We start from the raw sequence: 19,136 nt of genomic DNA, 5'->3' as shown, positions 1-19,136 counted from the left end.
GTGCAACCACTCTGGAAAACAGCATGGAGGTTCCTCAAAATGTTGAAAATAGAACTTCCCTATGACCCAGCAATTGCACTACTGGGTATTTACCCTAAAGATAAAAAAGTAGTGATCCAGTGGGGCACGTGCACCCGAATGTTTATAGCAGCAATGTCCACAATAGCCAAACTATGGAAAGAACCTCGATGTCCATCCACAGATGAATGGATAAAGAAGATGTGGTATATATACACACAATGGAATACTATGCAGCCATCAAAAGAAATGAAATCTTGCCATTTGCGACAACATGGATGGAACTAGAGCGTATCATGCTTAGTGAAATAAGTCAAGTGGAGAAATACAGCTATCATATGATCTCCCTGACATGAGGAAGTGGTGATGTAACATGGGGGCTTAAGTGCGTAGGAGAAGAATCAATGAAACAAGATGGGACTGGGAGGGAGACAAACCATAATTGACTCTTAATCTCACAAAACAAACTGAGGGATGCTGGGGGGAGGGGTTTTGGGAAAAGGGGGTGGTTTATAGACATTGGGGAGGGTATGTGCTTTGGTGAGTGCTGTGAAGTGTGTAAACCTGCCAATTCGCAGACCTGTAACCCTGGGGATAAAAATATATGTTTATAAAAAATTACAAAATTTAAAAAAAAATCTAAAAAAAAATAATGAGAAAAGATTTTTTGGTCAAATAAATGAATAAGTGGTGGGGGGGAGGGAATTGTGGAAAAAAAGGAAAAACAACAACCTTTTTCACACACACTGAGAATTTATAACCACTCTCCCATCTTATTCTTCCAGAAGTGTTTCTGTGTTTTTGTGTTTGTCCTAATAGTATATAAATCTTACACTTATCTTACACTTGGGGTTCTTTTTGACGAGGTTCTTCCTTTATTTGCATATATATATATTTTTCTCTTGTCATATACTTTTATCAGTCTTTTTGTTTGTCGGTTTTTGTTTGTTTACTTCATAAATCTTACCTTGGGACCCATTTGGGCTGAACCTTCTCTTTCATCTTCCTTTTCTTTCCTGTCTCTATCTCTTTTTTTTTCTTTTTCATTTCTTTTGTCTCTCGTTTGGGTGGGAAATCCTGATTGCTCAGAAGTGTTCCAGGGTGCACCTTGACTGTACCACGGTTAATACATCCAGCTACATATGTTCAGTCATCTCCCACCAAAATGACTAGGAGGAGGAATGCCCCAAATAAGAAAAATACAGAGGATGGACTTTCTGCAACAGAGCTAATGGATATCAACATAGACAATATGTCAGAAAGAGAATTCAGGCTAACAATTATCCAGGCAATAGCTAGGCTGGAGAAAGCCATGGATGACCAAACAGAATTGACTAGGGACGAGCTGAAAGCGACCAGACAGGATGTGCACAATGTTAGGGTGGAGCTTAAAGCTACCAGGGAGGAGGTTCACAATGCTCTCAATGAGTTCCAACATAATCTAAACTGTCTCAAAGCTAGGGTAACTGAGACAGAAGATAGAATTAGTGATCTGGAGGACAAACAGATAGAAAGGATCAGGAGGAAGCCTGGAACAAACAGCTTAGAAGCCACGAAAATAGAATCAGGGAAATAAATGATTCCATGAAACGTTCCAATGTCAAAATTATTGGAATTCTTGAAGGGGAGGAGAAAGAAAGAAGTCTAGAAGATATAGTGGAACAAGTCCTTCATGAAAATTTTCCCAATCTCACGAATGGAACCAATGTTCATGTACTAAAGGCTGAACGGTCTCCACCCAAGATTATACATTCCAAAAAAACATCATGACACCTGATAGTAAAATTGAGGATTTATAATTGTAGTTATAATCTCTTGAAAGCCGCTAGGGCAAAGAGGCTCCTTACTTACAGAGGAAAGCCCATCAGAATAACATCAGACCTGTCCACAGAGACCTGGCAAGACAGAAAGGCTGGCAAAATATATTCAGGGCACTAAAGGAGAAGAACATGCAGCCAAGAATACTTTATCCAGCTATACTGACATTCAAAATGGATGGAGAGATAAAGAGTTTCCAAGACCGGCAAGGCTTAAAAGACTATGCAACCACCAAGCCAACACTGCAGGAAATATTAAGGGGGGGGTTCTATAAAAGAGGAAAGTCCTAAGAATAGCACTGAACAGAAATATAGAGACAATCTACAGAAAGAAAGACTTCAAAGGTAACTTGATGTCAATAAAAACGTATCTATCAATAATCACTCTCAATGTGAATGGCCTGAATGTGCCCATAAAATGGCACAGGGTTGCAGATTGGATAAAACAAGAGGACCCATCCATATGTTGTCTACAAGCGACCCATTTTGAACCTAAAGATACGCCCAGACTGAAAGTGAAGGGATGGAGAAGCATTTTTCATGCCAATGGGCCTCAAAAGAAGGCTGGGGAAGCGATTCTCATATCAGATAAATTAGATTTTAAACTAAAGACTGTATTCAGAGATACAGAAGGACACTACCTAATCCTTAAAGGGACTATCCACCAAGATGATCTAACAATTGTAAATATCTATGCCCCCAATATGGAAGCAGCCAATTACTTAAGAAAACTGCTAATCAAGATAAAGAGTCATATTCATATGAATACACTAATAACAGGAGATCTTAACACGCCTCTCTCAGAAATATCATTGAAGCAGAAAATACATATACAGTGGGAAAAAGACAGTCTCTTCAATAAATGGTGCTGGGAAAACTGGACAGCTATATGTAGAAGAATGAAACTCGACCATTCTCTTACGCCGTACACAAAGATAAACTCAAAATGGATAAAAGACCTCAACGTGAGACAGGAATCCATCAGAATCCTAGAGGAGAACATAGGCAGTAATCTCTTCGATATCAGCCACAGCAACTTCTTTCAAGATATGTCTCCAAAGGCAAAGGAAACAAAAGTGAAAATAAACTTTTGGGTCTTCATCAAAATCAAAAGCTTCTGCACAGCAAAGGAAACAGTCAAAAAAACAAAGAGGCAACCCACGGAATGGGAGAAGATATTTGCAAATGACAGTACAGACAAAAGGTTGATATCTAGGATCTATAATGAACTCCTCAAACTCAACACACACAAAACAGGCAATCATATAAAAAAAATGGGCAAAAGATATAAACAGACACTTCTCCAATCAAGACATATAAATGGCTATCAGACACATGAAAAAATATTCATCATCACTAGCCCTCAGGGAGATTCAAATTAAAACCACATTGAGATATCACCTTACACCAGTTAGAATGGCCAAAATTAACAAGACAGGATGTGGAGGGGATGTGGAGAAAGGGGAACCCTCTTACACTGTTGGTGGGAATGCAGGTTGGTGCAGCCTCTTTGGAGGTAGAGATTCCTCAAGAAATTAAAAATAGAACTTCCCTATGAGCCTATGACCCTGCCATTGCACTCCTGGGTATTTACCCCAAAGATACAGATGTAGTGAAAAGAAGGGCCATCTGTATCCCAATGTTTATAGCAGCAATGGCCACGGTTGCCAGACTGTGGAAAGAACCAAGATGTCCTTCAGTGGATGAATGAATAAGGAAGATGTGGTCCATATACACTATGAAGTATTATGCCTCCATCAGAAAGGATGAATACCCAACTTTTGTAGCAACATGGACGGGACTGGGAGAGATTATGCTGAGTGAAATAAGTCAAGCAGAGAGACTCAATTATCATATGGTTTCACTTATTTGTGGAGCATAACAAATAGCATGGAGGACATGGTGAGTTGGGAGAAGGGAGTTGGGGGAAATTGGAAGGGGAGGTGAATCATGAGAGACTATGGACTCTGAAAAAAAATCTGAGGGTTTTGAAGTGGCGGGAGGGTGGGAGGTTGGGGTACCAGGTGGTGGAGGGCACGGATTGCATGGAGCACTGGGTGTGGTGAAAAAATAATGGTACTGTTATGCTAAAAATAAATAAATGAAAAAAAATACCCTATAAATTTATATAGAGCCACAAAAGACCATGAATAGCCAACTCAATCTAAGAAAGAAAAGCAAAATAGGATCCTACTTCCTAATTTCATACTATACTATAAAGCTATAGTGACTAGAACAGTATGATAGTGGCAAAAAAACAAACACATATAGACTAATGGAATAGAATCCAAACCACAGAAATAAAGCAAATTATATATGGCCAACTAATATTTGACAGGGGAGCCAAGAACATTCAATGGAGAAAAGACAATCTCTTCAATAAACAGTCCTGGAATAATTGGATATTCACATTTAAAAAAATGAAACTGGACCCAAACCTTACACCACTCATAAAAATTATCTTGAAATGGATTAAACACTTATATGTAATACCTGAAATTATGAAACACTCTAGAAGAAAACAGGAATAAAGTTCCTTTACATGGGTCTTGATAATGATTTTCTGGAAATCTCAGCCAAAGCACAAGCAACAAAATAAAAAATTATCAAGGGGGACCACATCAAATTTAAAAGCTTCTGCACAGCCAAAGAAACTATATACAAAGTGAAAAGACAACCTACAGAATGAGAGAAGAATCTGCAAACCATATAACTGATAAAGGGTAAATATCGAAAAAATAAATAACTCTTACAATTTATTAGCAAAACAACAATAACAACAACAAAACCAAACAAATAATCCAATTTAAAATTTGGCAAAGGACTTGAATAATTTTTCCAAAGAAGATATATGAATGGTCAATGGATACATAAAAAGATGCTCAAAGGGGCGCCTGGGTTGCTCAGTGGTTAAGCCGCTGCCTTTGGCTCAGGTCATGATCTCAGGGTCCTGGGATCTAGTCCCGCATTGGGCTCTCTGCTCAGCAGGGAGCCTACTTCCTCCTCCTCTCTCTCTCTCTGCCTGCCTCTCTGCCTACTTGTGATTTCTCTCTGTCAAATAAATAAATAAAATCTTAAAAAAAAAAAAGATGCTCAAAATCACTAGTCATTAGAGAAATGCAAATTAAAACCACAATGAGATATCATCTCATGCCTGTTAGAGTGGCCATCATCAAGAAGACAAAAGATGATAAATGTAGGCATAGATGTGTAGAAAAGAAGACACTGTGTTCTGATGGACTATAATATATGTATTTGGTACAGCAACTATGGAAAACAGCTTGAAGTTTCCTCAAAAAGTTAAAAGTAGAACTACCATTTGATCCAGCAATGCTACTTCTGGGAATATATATCCAAAGGAAACAAAAACTCTAACTTGAAAAGTTATCTGCCCCCCATGTTCATAGCTGCACTGTATGCCATAACCAAGAAGATATGGAAACACCTGAGTGGCTATCAATGGATTAATGGATAAAGAAGTCATAATATATATTATCTATCATCTATCTATCTATCATCATGTATCTATTATACACAGACACACACACACACTAGAATATTATTCAGCCATAAAAAGAAAAACAAGGAAATTCTATAATTTCAGACAGCGTGGATGGAACGTGGAAGCATAAGACTAAGTTAAATTTGTCAGACAGAAGAAGACAAATACTGTGTGATCTCAATTAAATGTGGAATCTTAAAAAACAAAACAAAACACCAAGTTCATGTAAAAAGACATGTGATTACCTGAGGCAGAGGGTAAGGGAAGATGGAATTAAAAGAAAACAGTCTAAAGGTACAAACTCCCAATTACTGGACAAATAAATAGAGATGTAATGCACAACATGATGCTTATAGTTAACAGTGCTGCATGATCTACAGGAAAATTGTTAAGAGAGTAGATCCCCAAAATTTTCATCACAAGAATTATCTTTTCTTTATATGTATATGTGAGATAATGGATGTTAACCTATCCTCTTATGGTAATCATTTTATAATATATGTTAATCAAACCATCATACTGTAGACCTTAAACTTATGCAGTGACCTGTATTAATTCTCTCTCAATAAAATTCAAAAAACTAATAAAAATGGGTAGGGACTCCACTCCCATTGTTGGCAATGGAATAGGTGTTGGGGGGATATAACTCCATTCCTAACAATGGGTACCTGTTAATGATTCCTCTTTCCTGTTCTACTCTGTTCAAATACAGTTTCTTTAATATTTGCACACAAAAAAATGGGTAGGGTCTGAAAAAAGTTGGAATTGCTATGCTATAATTTAAATTTAAGATGATTTTTGTATTAATCTTCTTCATATGTATTTTTTCTTCATGACATGTTAATATTTGTCTTTACAAATTTCCCTTTATTGTATGTGATTCTCCAACAATTTCTAGATCTTTCTGAGGCAATTTATGCCCTCCAAATTACTCTAGAAGCTTCTAAAATCTGCCCTAAAGTGTGGTCTTCATGTTATTATAATCAACACTAATTAAGTTATTCAAAAATACTGGTTAACAAAAATATCCCCAATGAAAAGCACTTAGAATGGCTACTCTGCCACAGATCCCAAATACTTAGGTATATCTTTTCATTTATTTGAACTCTCTTGTATTTATTGTAAAGATATACATAGTAATGTTTTTTATTTTGTTTGGTGGAAATAGTCTTCCTAAAAGAAAAGCAAAAGAAAAGAAAGGAAAAGAAAAGCTTTCAAAAGTTAAAATAAATGACAAATATTATATTCTGTCAGTCTACTGGGTCTTTCATAGAAAACTAATTAGATGCAAGGAGACTACCTTATCACAATAGCTGAAAATAACTTATAAAAAAGGAGGGGAAACTATTTGATCTATCCTGTTTAGAAACTGAAATAACAAAATATTTCAACTTTGAATAACCAGATGGGTTGTAAATTTGAAGGCTCAGAAGACACTCAATTTAATGCCATTCATGACTCTTCACACAGAAGCCTTTGCTTGTTTTCTTTTAGTCATGTGAAATGCATGAATATTAGACAGATTCTAGTACATCGAAGTTACGTAGTACACATCTCATCATGATGAATATTGTAATCCTTGAATGTTAAAGCTATATTAATAACAAAATAAAGTCAATATTTCCCCCCAAAGTAGTCAGCATTCAGTTATCTTCACAAGGCCACCTAAGGCAGTTATGCAGATAAAATTAAATATATTTGTTTGCTGAGATGGAGGACATTATAATTACCAATATATCTGCCCAGGCAAGTCAGTGTTACTGACAGCACTGCTCCTTTCATCTAGCTCTTCAACTGATAAAGTTCTTATCACAAGTCATTAAAATATTGGCTAACAGATACAAGGAAACAGAGTTCATTAAAAAAAAAAATGCTATTCACTGAAATTGAATAAAATCTAAGTAAATAAAGTAAAAAAAAAAAATCAATTAAGACCCTTCCATTAAAGAAAATTTGATTCTAATTCCAAACAAAAAATGTGGTTCTCTGAAAAAAAGTCTACTCTATCTAGGATAAAAATAGATGAACTTACAAAATACAGCAGCGTCTCGTTTAATCACAGAAGGACAACTGAGTATATTCTCTCAGAACTCTTCTTGAGTACATTTCCTGAAAAAGAAAATTTAAACAAACTTAAAGGCTAGACTTAAAAAATGTAACTATAACAAACTAAGTTTCTGAAATGGAAAGACCACACATATATTGTACAAACTGTAGGCCTATCTAAATAATTCTTAAACTATATAATATAATAAGGAGAGTTCCTAATGCTATCTGTGCCAATACTCAGGTCATGCAAAAGAATTTCTATCATTTTCAATTTCTATACATTATATAGTATATATACATATATATGACATATATAAATGTATATTATATAAATAATATACATACAGCATATAGTGTTCCAAAATATCAAACTACTTCAGTACATTAAGAATGAGTCAATTGAAAGTTTATATTCTAATAAAAAAGTTCAAAAAATTATTTTTTCTGGTAGAAGACAAAAAAAGTTGTTTATACCATTTATATACACTGAGCAGCTAAGACAGAACTATGACTCCAAAGTTAGAGGACAAACTCAAAATCAAACTAGAATACCTGGTTCCAGATTATACAGTTGTTTCATGAAGATAGGCTGAAATTGACAGAATGTTTTAAACATAATGAGGATGAATAAAAAGATGAACCACTTGAAAGATATACAAAAGTGTGAAGCTAAGCAACAGGTTTGCTTTTGGATCCTTATACATTCTAAGCAGCGTATCATGAATACAGGCCAGGTGGTCTGTCTTTCACACCCCTAAGTATAAAACAGCACCAGGGTACCTGGGCACTCAGTGGATTAAGCATCCACCTTAAACTGTCATGATCTCAGGGTCCTGAATCTGGGCCCATGTCAAGCTCCCTGCTCAGCAGGGAGTCTGCCTCTCCCTCTGAACCTCCCTATGCTCCCACTCGTGCTGGCTCTCTCTCTCTCTCTCTCTTTTTCACACGCACTAATAAATAAAAAATCTCAAAAAAATAAAAAAGCACCAACTATTCCATCCTTTATTCGTTTTGGGGTTCCCTCAGAAGACGAACATGACTACAATATTAAATTGTCTACGAATCACCAGGTTTACACACTTCACAGCACTGTGTGTAAACCTGGTGATTCACAGACCTGTACTCCGGGGGATAAAAATATATGTTTATAAAAAATAAAAAATTAATTAAATTGTCTACATCTGGTTGAAAGGAATAAGAATGGCTAATTGTCCATAGAGTATCAATCTCTTAAAATCTCTCCTTACTCTTTTTAATGTGAAGAAGGACCACAAGATGGTATTTTAACAAACTAGTAGAGGATATTATTGATCATTTTTCAAAGAATATACAATGTAACATTGTAGTTATAGGTAAAATATGACATTTTCATTTCAAAAATTATCTACTTATAGAATCAATGTACAGGAAGCTAAAGTGGAGGTTGTAAGTTATTTGAAATAAGCTTGCCTATAGAATTAACAAACTGATTTATGAAAGTCAACTGCTGCCATTAGGAATACACTGTAACCACTGTAGAAAAATGAAAGTCCAATATATACAACATACTGAAAATCAGATAAATCTGAGAAATAATAATAACAACAAAAAATGTTTCAATAAGAGAATAATACAGTGTATAGAACTAGAACTATGAGAATTGTATTGTAATTAATTTATGTTATTACCAATGCAGTTTTTAAAATTTTTATTTATTTACTTGAGAGAATGAGTAGAGGCAGGGGCAGAGGGAGACAGAGAAACTCCCTGCTGAGCGGGGAGCCTGATATAGGACTCGATCCCAGGAAACCAGGATCATGACCTGAGTCAAAGGCTTAATTGACTGAGCCACCCAGACACCCCACCAATGCAGTTTTAAAAACAAGTAAGTCTTCAAATTTATTTCTATTTTCACTAAATATTTTTTAAATAAGTTGTACATTTTCAAATACCCAAAATAAACAGCAGTTGACAAATCAAATACCCATCAACAATTGCAGGAGGCTTCTTTTACAAATTAAAGAAGAGTATCCTTCTTTGGTTCAGAATAGTCCAACTACTGTCATCCCGCTTTAACTATGGCTACCTTGTTTTGCTTAAATTAAACTAGAGGAGTTGAAAATTCTCCATGTTTCAGGACCTCATTTTTATACACTACAGGATGTGAATGGAATGCAGTTATTAAAGTCTGAGTTCCAAATACAAAGTGCTGTGAAGTATCTATAAATCTATTAGCATAATGGAAACAAACAGAAAACCTAAGAAATTGTGCAAAAGTTATATTGACATTAATTGCATAAGATCACTATTAAGTACTGTTGCTTCATCATTTTAGGCTCTCCAAGCTGGTCTTCCAAAAGTTTAATAAACCAGATGTTTTTCTTCTTCATGTGTACTTATCCAACATTTACTTCCTTTTGTATAATAAGGCACGAGAGTCAACAAAGAAGGAAGAGAGGGAAGGAGCAGGGGAAGAAGAAAGTTAGGAGAGTGGAAGTAAGGGAAGAAGGGAGAAAGAAAAAAGCAAAGCTTACATAAGGAGACATGTATTTGTTGAAAGGAGGGTGTTTGAGACTAAACTGTGGTGACCAATAGTGTTCTTATATCTTTGGGCATGTGGTGAGGTGGGTGTCAAAATCACAAGCTAAGTGGGGAGAATTCCTGAGAGAAAATTAAGTGAATAAAAAACTATATGGACAAATTTATCCCACAAATAAATTATTCAAATAGAAGTGGGAGAATGTCATAATTTAATCAACAGATGGTACATAACAATTAGATATGCAATTTATCCTTCCAACCACTCTGCCATGATGACTACTGCAGATTCTTTTAGAAAGAGGGGAATGTGAGTTAAAGGTGAAATTGTTTTGCTAAAATTGCTGGATAGGTTTGGTTACTCAGACTGAGCATAGCATAACTAATGGTGTCCCACTCTCTTCAAACATTTATGTTTTTATATTTTATTATAAATGTTTAACCCAAAATAGTTTATTTGCATATTTATTATGCCAAATTTCCAGTAAATGGGAAAAACTGTCCTATTGTAATAGAATAGGGTCTATACACATCATTCCACCTGAGTTTAAAAGGGGAAAGAACTTAGAAAAACTAAAATATAATAATCAAAAAATAGTGTTGATATAATATCATCTATGATAATCTGTACTTCTAACCAACTAGCTAGGCTTCAAACTGATATATCCATCAATCTTTATATCTATTTATCTATCTTATCTACTTCAATATGTATGTAATATATATACATATTCATAAAATTAAAAAATATATCATGGCATTAATGCAGTGGCTGTATTTAACACATTTTATAGAAGTTCATATCAACTATATTTTATTTACTGCAACATTGCTATAAATGTACTGCATTGCAGAGTGCCTAGAAGTTGCCTTCATTATGATACAAATCATTATGTAACTGTTATCAATTAATCAGTAGTAATCCAAAAATAAATACTTACATAGGCTTAACTGAAAGATTACTATATAATGATCCACTCATTATGAAAGAATCAAAATATTTAGTGTGGATATTTGGTCACTAGAAAAATTAAATGCTGTATTATAATTTGCTGTCATTGGGGCGCCTGGGTGGCTCAGTGAGTTGGGTCTCTGCATTCAGCTCAGGTCATGATCTCAGGGTCCTGGGATCTAGCCCTGCATCAGGATCTCTGCTCATCAGGGAGCCTGCTTCCCCCCTTCTCTCTCTGCCTGCCTCTCTGCCTACTTGTGATCTCTCTCTCTTTCTTGAATAAATAAAAATTTTTTTTTAAAAATTTGTTTTTTTTTCCAAAGCAAGCTATATATTATACGATGTTATATTATGCTTTATTATTTTCCCTAAGTAGTGGAAACACAATAAAATTTACAATAAAGTTATTATAACACAATTGTTTTAAGTTTATTTTATTAAAATAAAAAATATTGATACAGGAAAACAAAAAAAATGAAACCCTGTACAAACACACACACACACACACACACAGGAGAAAAAGAAAAAGAAGGGCACCCCTCTGGGGTCCCCTCTTCTTTGGGAGATTTGTACTCTCAATAGACTTTACTATGATGGTGCCTGGCTGGCTCATTTGTTAAGCATCTGCCGTTAACTCAGGTCATGATCCTAGAATCCTGGAATGGAACCCCACATCTGCCCCCCCACCTTGGTGGAAAACGTGCTTCTCACTCTCCCACTCATCCTACCTGTGTTCCCTCTCTTGCTGTCTCTCTCTCTGTGTCAAATAAATAAATAAAATCTTTTAAATAATAAAATGAACTTTCCTTTGCTGCTCACAAAAAGAAAAGAAAAGAAAGAAAGAAAAAAGAAAAGAAAAATTATTTAGAACACTGAAAAAATTTGGAGAGTGAGGCCTGAATGGAAAAAAAAAAAAAAAGGTAGAGGAAAAATACTCAGAACTATTAATTTTAGCAGAACATAGGAAGAATTATCACTAATGAAAGAGGATGTGAAATTATCTTCCACTTCTACGTCTACAATGACTAGTGACTTTATTTTTTTTTTACGGGAGAGAGAATCTTTTTTTTTTTTTTAAGATTTTATTTATTTATTTGACACAGAGAGAGAGAGAGATATCACAAGTAGGCAGATAGACAGGCAGAGAGGGAGGGGAAGCAGGCTCCCCATCAAGCAGAGAGCCCAATGTAGGGCTTGATCCCAGGACCCTGAGATCTTGACCCAAGCCGAAGACAGAGGCTTAACCACTGAGCCACCCAGGCGCCCGGACTAGTGACTTTCAAGAAAATTTAGCAGAAAAACAAAAATCCTGAAAAATTCATCAAACTAAATATATTCCCCTAAAATCCCAAAAAGTGGACAGATTTTTTTAATATTCATCAATGAGGTATTCTTGCTAAAAATCATTATCTTATAAAAGAAAGTTTGACTTTACAAAAGTCAGCTCAGGTAGGAAGTTTTGGGATGTTTGCCATATTCCAATCTTTTCAAATGAGAAAAATGACTATATGCTGCTTACTTTATGCAAAGGATCTTGTAGTTAGTCTGAATTTCTGCAAGTATAAAAAATATCTATCAGTACTTGAGGATGAGCAATGATCAATTACAGGAGTGAGTATGAATAAAGTAGACTGAAGAGCAATCACAGTGTCAGGTATTTAACTTGAAAAAATCAATACCAATTTTTGCTGAAGAACAGGCACTAAATGAAAATAAGACATGGCATGTTTTTGAACATATAATATATATAATTTTGATTTTGGCAAAGCAAATGTGTTCAGAAGATCATCCAAGAAAGTTTGAGAGTGATAATTGAAATTTTCTGCATTTGGCAAAAATCATAGTAAAACTTGATAATATTATGAAAGGATATTTATTCAGACTACAAACATTGGCATTGAGTAATATGACACATATTTAAGAAATGATATATAAAGTTGAATAATTAGACGTATTGCAGAAGTAATAAATCACTCTTTAAAGGAAATGCTAAATGTTACTCAAACTCTTTTTAGATACAGCTCATGATGTAATAAGCTTTGTATAACAAATTATAATTTCTGAGAATTTGATAATTTTAAATTTTCAACATTTTTATGCAAACATTTTTGAGATTTTATTTTCAGGAGTTACAACAAAACATCATTTTTGCATATTCCTAAAATTCAGAATCCAAAGGGAAAAACTGATGACTTAAGTGGATGTCATAGCTGCCACAAAATATATTAAAAAATAATAGATTTCAGTAAAATTTTGATTTGAGGACGTGATGCCCAAAAGAAAATTCTAAGGAATTGAGAATTTATTATTTTTCTGTCTGGTATGTAAGCATGAATACTTAATGATACAGCAAGATTTCTTTAACCAGCACTGATACTGTCTTATGAGGTTGAAGATTTCTACAAATTTCTTGGCTTCAATTAAATTTTGGATGTTATTGAATATTTGTTCATCATAAACATGAAAACATTATGACTATTCAACCTATAAGTTAAATTGATGCTTCATAATGGAAAAACTCAAAACTATCAAGCAATTCTTTTTATAAATCTCTTGATGACAATGCTAGACAAAATATCTGCTTTTAAATTTATTTCTTAGTTCTGCATGCTGCCTGCGTAAAAGTAACACTTCAGAACAGGAGTGTTAACATTTTCTGTGAATGACCAGATCCTAAATATTTTAGACTTTGCAAGCTGAATATAGTCTAGGTTGTACTGCATATTCATGTATGGTGTGTGTGTGTGTGTGTGTGTGTGTGTGTGTGTGTGCGTTTACAATCCTTTAGAAACATTAAAAAAAAATTCTTAGTTTATGAACCATACAGAAGCAGGCCATAGTTTGCCGTTTCTGTTTTAGTTTCCTCACATAGGAGCTACTAGTGACTTATAAATTTAATTTTAAATAATCAAAATGTTTTAAAAGGTTTTTCAGTTACAGTAGCCACATTCAACTTCTCAAAAGCCATGTATAAATTTAAATTTAAGCAATTAAAATTAAATAAAGTTAAAAATTATCAAGTTCTCAATAATTCCCAAGACTCCATTGGCACATGTACCTATTGGATACTGTATGGAACATTGTGGACTGTAGATTGGCTACTGTATGGAACACTGTAGACAGAAAGCAATTTTAAAAAGTTCTATTGGATAGTACTGCTTTAGAAAAAGTATATGCAAGAACCCAAAATGTGTGCATCAGTGTGTGGGTGTGTGTATCCCTTATAAGCACTAGGAAAATTCAAAGCAATAATGGCTGAATCTCTTGACACTGATACTAACCTCTGCCATGTAGAAAAGACTGGAATTAAAAAGATGACTAAATATGACTATGAAATCCATTATTAGTCCATCTTTAATCCAAAATTAAAAGCCATATCAATATGTCAAATCAATGTCGCCTTTAAATAATAGAATAATTTCTATTTAAAAGAACATTTTATAATACTAAAAAAATCCTTTTTCATTATTTTAGACCAATGCTTATCCCGTTTTAATAGGCATACATATCGTCTAGGGACCTTTTTAAAATGCATATTCTGATGCAGTAGTTCTGAATTGGGCTATAAATAGTACATTCTTAACAAGTTCCTAAGTGATACTGAAACTGCAGATCCAAGGACATAGTTTCAGGGTAATGTATGCAATTTAATGGGTTATGATAAATATAAGTGGAAACTATTTAATACTTTAATATTGACCTAACCTACTAATAATATGTATTCATGAGCAATCATTATATCAGTAACTAAAAACCTTAAGAAATTCTTTATAAAGTCTGTCATGACATTCCCTGAAGTATTGTAAAATATTTTCAGTGGTAATTTACCAAATAGTATTAAATACTTTTTCCAGAATATCTCATATCCCTTATCAAATGTAAATGTAACTTTTCAAAATTAAAATTATTAGAAAGTATTTTTCCCCAAAAAGACAATCAAATAAACCAAACTTAAAGTAAAAAATTCAATGTTGGAACATATAAATATTGACACTGTCTAAATAATTGAACTATGAATATCTGATTTCCATGATAAAATTTCAGTTGCCTCTATCTGAATCTCTTTATGCCTCCTCCAAAAATTAGAGATGAATAAGGTTATAAAACAAAATCACCCATATTTTAGAGAATAATTAAGAGACAGTTATAAAACTTTCAATAACAGGTGAATATTTTGGAATCAATATTGACAGTTCACACCCATCCCTAAGCATAGGTAGACTAGAAGTATAGAACTGGGGTGAGAAGAGTCTCAGTGGTGACAGAACACAGATAATATCAATTAGAGTGCATAGTTGTAGTACAGAAAAATATGATTTAGGCAAAAAGATAAATAGAAGCAAACAATCCATAACATATATAATTAGGATCACTAAAGAAGAAACATCAAATAATGAGAGAGAAATAATTTTTTAAAATGTAATTCAAGGGGGGACGCCTGGGTGGCTCAGTTAGTTAAGCAGCTGCCTTCGGCTCAGGTCATAATCCCAGCGTCCTGGGATCGAGTCCCACCCACATCGGGCTCCTTGCTTGGCAGGGAGCCTGCTTCTCCCTCTGCCTCTGCCTGCCATTCTGTCTGCCTATGATCGCTCTCTCCCTCTCTCTCTCTCTGATAAATAAATAAAATCTTTAAAAAAATGTAATTCAAGAAAACATTTCAAAAAGAAATGTTACCTTTATGTATTGAAGTGTCAATCTGTACTTGAAAAAAATAGTCAAATACAAGACATATGCTAATAAGTATTCTAACAGCATTATTAAATTATGAGATATAGAAAAAAATCCTCTGGTCATACAGCAAAGAAGAACCGTTTCACAGAGAAACAAAAGAAAATTTGGTTGACCATAGATTTCTTCACAGAAATATTCAAAATAAGGAAACACTGAAGAAACATTATCATTGAAGTAATGAAAGGTGAGAGATGATTTTATATACAGCTACATTATGTATAAGCATCAAGCTTTAGGAAAACAATATTAAGTTTTCAAGTACTCAGGGGATGCTATGCTTGTGAACCCTCCCTTAGACAGAGCTCTAGCTAATCAAGATATGATTAGGTCAATTATGACAAATCAAGTAGTGATGAACACTTGTATGTATTTATTTGTGAACCAAAGAGGAAAAGTAGGTTGGGATGTTTTTATGTGCAAGAATAGTAAGTAAAGGTTATGAACTTAGACAATGTGGAAATAATTCAACTATGAAATGAGAAGAAGAGGACTGGAATGACTGGCACATAGAAAGTATGTAAAAAAATGGATATTACTTAACACTAAAGCTAACAAAGCAAATAACAGAAAGATAAGTAAGGGAAGTAGTGAGAGAATTGTAACAAGTATTAAGAAAAATATAATTGTTAGAACAAAGACGCAAATCTTGCTAAATAAAAAAAACAAACAAACCATAAAATAGTATGCAGAAAACCTAATGAATGAAACAGTAATATAAAATGTAATACACACACAATAACTTGATTTTGTAAGACAGAGCTGAAAACAAATATATTAATGACTTCAGTAAATGTAAACATTCTTAACTCATCTTTAATTTTTAAGAGCAAAATTCATTTCTATCCTGAATATAGGATACACAGATAAACAAAATGTATTCAAAAAAGTAAACTATAAAAAGTATGCAAAGTTATTTTAGCCAATGCAAATAAAATGAAATGCCAGTGAAATGTAGTACTTTTCAATTCTAACATAAGGAAGTAAAATTCTGATCCAAAAATGCTAGAACAAGCAATGAATAGATATTTTTTAGTGCTATTTGTCAAAAATAACAATGAAGATATAAGAGCTATAAATTCATGAATGAACTCACACCACAACCACCTTCAAAATAAACAAATTCAAGTAGAGAGAGGAAGAAATTGGTAGAAAAACACGAATAATAAAAGATCCTCAGACAAAAACACAAGTGGGAAAATAAATACACAAAGATATATATAACCTTAAAAAGCTAATTAATTAAGAGTTTTATACATACCAAAAATAGAAGGCACATTTCTTCATATCAATACAAATTAACCAAATAGGAGGTCCTTAAAAAATCTTAGCAAGTCTCATAGTAGAAATAATACAAACAGTATTTCCTAGTCACAATGCAATAAAACTAATACATAGTAACACAAATTGTTAAAATCTGACACTCAAAACTTTTAAAAACTTATTTATTCAATTCCAGACTTGAAGGGATAATTTGTGCCAAAATCGAAATATTTTTAAAAATAATAGTGACAATAGTGATGAGGGGCGCCTGTGTTAAAGCCTCTGCCTTCAGCTCAGGTCATGATCCCAGGGTCCAGGGATCGAGCCCCACATTGGGCTCTCTGCTCAGTGGGGAGCTTGTTTCCTCCTCTCTCTCTGTCTGTCTCTTTGCCTACTTGTGATCTCTGTCTGTCAAATAATAAATAAAATCTTAAAAAAAAGTGACATCTTAGGATGTCAAATTTATGTTTATAATAAAAACATTAATCAAAGGAAATTCATATTTTTATTACATAGGCCAGTACAAATAAAAAAAAGTTTAAATGAGTCAAATATGAAATTCAACAACTTGGAAAAAAGTAAACCAAAAGGAAGGAAAAAAATAAAAACAATGTAAACATCAAGGTTAAATATTTTGTAAAGAAATAATAATAAATTATCCTTTGAGAAAAAATAAATAAAACATTAAAACCATAAACCTAACTTATGACTAGGAGATAGAAATCATTGGAACACCAACTGATAAATAAGAACAATGTAATAACCTTTGAAACTGATCATATTCAAAAATCCTAAGACATTTTGCACCGGTATATGCAAATAGATTGGACAATCTAACTGAAATGTATAATTTCATAAGAAAATATATTTTACAGAAATTGACAGCAGCAGAGAAAAAAGCTTCCACTTTCAAAGAAGGAATAAAATTATAAAACAAATACCACAAACAAGAACCAGGCCCAGAGATTTTCACAGATGAAGTCAATCAATTCAAAGTCAAAATAATTCTAATGATATTATATTGTTTCTGAGAATAAACAAGAGAATATTTCCAATTTTTTTGTGAAGTTAACATAATACCAATGCTTGATAAAACTGTACTACATAAGAAAACTATATATCAATCTATAGTAGGTCTATTCATAAAAAATCATAAATAAAATATTAGCAAACAGAATCTAATTACACATTAAAAAGCTAAATGTATTACTACAAAATGAGATTTATCCCTGAAATGAAAGGATGGTTCGATATTAGGAAATCCATTAAAATAATTCATCATATAAATAAATTTATGGAGAAAATATTATGATCATCTTAAGTGCTGAAAATATTTTTGTCATTCAACATTCATTTTTTTATAGGCTTATTTATCCATTATTTGATAGAGAGAGAAGGAGCTGGCAACAGAGGGAGAGGGAAAGAAAGTCTCAAGCAGACTTCATGCAGAGCTTGACACGGAGCTTGATCTCCTGTCCCTAAAGTCATGACCTGAGTTGAAACAAAGTCAAATGCTCAAAAGACCGTGCCACCCAGGGGCCCCATTCCTTCTTTTAATTTAAATTCTAGTTAGTTAACATGTATTGTAATATTGGTTTCATGAGAAGAATTTAGTGGTACACCATTTACATATAACACTAAGTGCTCATCATAAAAAGTGACCCCTTAATACTCATCACCCAGTTACCCTATCCCATGCCCACCTCCCCTCCAGCAACCTCAGTTTGTTCTCTATACTTTGGTGTCTCCCCATGTTCATCTGCTTTGCTTCTTAAATTCCACATAGGAGTGAAATCATATTTGTCCTTCCTTGACTAACTTATTTTGCGTAGCATAATACACTCTAGCTCCATCAACATCATCACAGATGACAAGATTTCATCCAGTTTGATGGCTGAGTAATATTTCATTGTGTGTGTGTGTGTGTACCATATCTTCTTTATCCATTCATCAGTCGATGAACATTTGGGCTCTTTTCACAGTTTCTCTATGTTGGTAAATACTGCTGTAAACATCAGGATGCATGTGCCCTTTCAAATCAGTATTTTTGTATCTTTCAAGCAAATACCTAATAGTGCTATTGCTGGGTCATAGAGTAGTGTTATTTTAACATTTTGAATGTTGAAATTTTCTGTTTTCCAGGGCAGCTGCACCTGTTTGCATTCCTACCTACGGTGTGAGAGGGATCCCCTTTTTTGGCATCCTTGCCAACATCTGTTGTTTCCTGTGTTGTTAACTCCACTTCCAAAGAAGGAATAAAATTATAAAACAAAATCCACACACAGGTGTG

General features: G+C 33.7%; 1 protein-coding gene across 2 annotated transcripts in view; it reads right to left on the bottom strand.

Moving 5' to 3' along the window:
* Nucleotides 1-19,136, bottom strand: part of MARCHF1 (membrane associated ring-CH-type finger 1) — a 916,809-nt gene that overhangs the window by 600,017 nt on the left and 297,656 nt on the right. For both annotated transcript variants that reach the window (XM_059374251.1, XM_059374241.1), the window contains exon 2: nucleotides 7,370-7,446. The gene's annotated coding sequence lies outside the window, so the exon portion shown is untranslated. The remainder of the gene's footprint in view (nucleotides 1-7,369; nucleotides 7,447-19,136) is intronic.

The sequence above is a fragment of the Mustela nigripes genome, chromosome 1 (genome assembly GCF_022355385.1).
Source record: "Mustela nigripes isolate SB6536 chromosome 1, MUSNIG.SB6536, whole genome shotgun sequence".
In the NCBI taxonomy this organism is placed as follows: Eukaryota; Metazoa; Chordata; class Mammalia; order Carnivora; family Mustelidae; genus Mustela; species Mustela nigripes.
This window is presented reverse-complemented; position numbering and strand designations above follow the sequence as displayed.